General features: G+C 35.9%; 1 long non-coding RNA gene across 1 annotated transcript; it reads right to left on the reverse strand.

The window, feature by feature from the left end:
• Positions 1-355: 355 nt before the first annotated feature.
• Positions 356-2884, reverse strand: LOC106868363 (uncharacterized). The gene is made up of 2 exons (XR_001409267.2): positions 2749-2884; positions 356-2019 (listed from the first exon to the last, which is right to left on the reverse strand). It is a non-coding gene; the product is annotated as an uncharacterized LOC106868363 (long non-coding RNA).

Raw genomic sequence — 2884 nt, forward strand, 5'->3', positions numbered from 1 at the left:
CGGTGATGCACCCACACAAACACCTCTTTCAGTTTCCATCTGATCAGCACAAGGCAATAGCAGAAGAGACATACCCAAGGTGTTGTGCAATGGGATTGAACCCAGAATGATGTCACGGAGAGCAAACTTCTTGCCATACACCTGCACTAACACTTTAAAAGAATATCCAGAATGTTCATTCCTGAAATGAATTACTTTTAAGACAATTTACATGTGATACTAATTGGAGTAAGGAGGATTATTGAAGAAGAAAGGCAGTAAACTTGAAGTTACCTTTTATTTTTCTCTTCAGACAAAAAAAAAATATATATGTAATGTGAAGGTTTAAAATCTCACGGAGAAACAAAGAATAAAATTTTGTTGTAAACAGAATTTTCAAATGGATAGATTTTATTTTCAGTTTGTACATGGATCAAATTATTATTAGCAAGCAACAGTAAAAAGTTGGAAGTTACCCTGTATTTAAAATCATTCCCCCCTCCCAACTTCAACTTTTTTGCCCCATACACCCACCCACCTGCAATAGCTGAAATATGAATCTTCAAAAATTTCAGACAAGACATCAAACTGATGTAGACATTAGCAGCCCCAATTTGAGAGAGGCGAAAGGCTACAAGAACCACTGAGGGACTCCAGACACAGCTCTAATCACTCTCCCAGGTGACTAATTACACTACAGAGTACCTGCCAGTGTCCCTCTTCTAAAAACTCATTTACATTCTAATTCATAACCTCGATATGTTAGACAAATTTTTCCCTCCCATGAAAATTAAAAAGTACCCAGGCATTCTGTAGGATCGTGGACCAGTTACTGTTTCTTCTTAAATTTGTGCTTGTAATATCCAAATCTCCATGCACTTTAAAATCTAGCAATTACATGCTATATACTTTAATACTCAAGGTAAGTTTCCTAAGAACTTCAATAATATGAAAAATTTTGATATCAAAAGATTTAACAAGGCACAAAACCACTCCAAAATTTCCCAAAGTTTTGTTCACTTCAATATTTTATTTTTCATGTAGCAGACAGAAGTAAGCTTGGCTTGCTTCCTATATGAATTTCACAAACTGCAAGGGATTTGCTAGTAAATATGAAACTTGTTTTGTTGACACTTCTCTGGAAGAATTAATGATCTAAGAAAGCCCAAATTTGATTTAATTTTTTTCTTTTTCTTCTCATAAATATAAAGCATGTCAGTAGATACTGTTTCGAAGAGTTACAACAGAGAAGGTTTAGACATAACACTGAAGGGAGTTCATTTGAAGGTTTTGATTTTCTTTTTTTTGCCCTTTAAACAGTTTTCCAGCTCCATTCAAGAAAGGTTGATATAAAAAACATAGGAAGCTTACAGAACAAAGAGAACTAATGCTGAATGTTCTCCAAACCACCAACTGAAATAGATATTCATGTTGTATTGTATCCCACTCTATATTTTTCCAATAAACATCTCGAGAAGTGTGACTGGAACTATTCGAAAGAAATATGGCAAATATTTCCCAAAAAGTTTTCAGGAATTTCAAGGTTTAAAGGGTAAAAGTAATTTGAATAATGCACAGAGATAACAGGAAAGGGGTCTGTGACAGCAAAAATAATGTTGACATTTAATATCTTTGTGTCTCTGAGGAAGCATTTAGACATGTGTATAAATATATTTGAATAACAGCAGAATCTCTACAAACCCAGAGAGTGTCTCTTCATTTAAATATTTACTGAATTTTTAAAAAATGGTTTTGTAAGAAAGTATTAAATTGTGATGCTTTATCAGATCTTACACCCAAGAATCAAAGCCATGTTCTTGTCCGTTTTCTCCCCACCCCCCAACCCCTTGTGTCCAATGCTGTAGAGATGGTTTCCATAGAAGATGACAATATGTCATTCCAGTTTTCATCTTCTGGCCACAATAAGTAAAAAGGTGTTATTGTCATGTTTGAGGTTACGGATGTTATTAGGCAGGTGGTGTTTGTCTTGGATGGGTTTTCGTCAACCATTCTTTGTAACCTCCATAGTAATGGCGAGCTCTGCAAAGCAACAACAACAACATTTTAAAGATATCATTTCATACAATAAAATAGGGTGTTCTCATAATTAATCCTTTTTGATATCAACCCTCCTAATAAAACTGCTAAATCTAGGATTCAAACTTCTTGTTTATGAATTATCTAAATTATAACAAAATATGCTTACATAGAAAGTGTTTCAATCTGAAACTAAGGCAATTGCAGCTTGGGAGATGAATGTTAGCCATTCAGTTTCAAGTGACAAAAATGTTAATGCCTCCCAACTACATGGTTCCGGGTTCAGTCCCACCATGTGGCACCTTGGGCAAATATCTACTATAACCTCGGGCCAACCAAAACCTTGTGAGTGGATTTGGTAGATGGAAACTGAAAGAAGCCCGTCATATACATATATATTTATGTGTGTCTGTTTGTCCCCCCCTACCACTATCACTTGACAACCGATGTTGGTGTATTTACATCTCCATAACTTAGCGGTTCAGCAAAAGATACCAATAGAATAAATACTAGGGTGGTCAGCCTGGAATAGGTGGTGGGAGGGACTATAGTAGAAGATACTTGCCTAAGGAGCCAAACAAATGGGATTGAACCCAAGACCACCACATGGTTGGGAAACAAACTCCTTAACCTCATAGCTACATCCCTGCCTCAACAAATTCCGTCTGACCCATGTGAACAGAGAAGTGGATGTTGGAAAAAAAAAAAAAAAAGTAATTCTTTTAAGCTTACTTTTTGAATCCAGCTTTATGAGCTATTTCCAGAGCAGCACTGCTTTTGATGGGACCCAAACCAACAAAAACGATGTTAGTATCTTGCAGTGAAGGTTTCACAACACCATATGTGTTTAAAAACAGATCATCAGCCA

Source organism: Octopus bimaculoides, chromosome 19 (genome assembly GCF_001194135.2).
Source record: "Octopus bimaculoides isolate UCB-OBI-ISO-001 chromosome 19, ASM119413v2, whole genome shotgun sequence".
Classification (NCBI taxonomy): domain Eukaryota; kingdom Metazoa; phylum Mollusca; class Cephalopoda; order Octopoda; family Octopodidae; genus Octopus; species Octopus bimaculoides.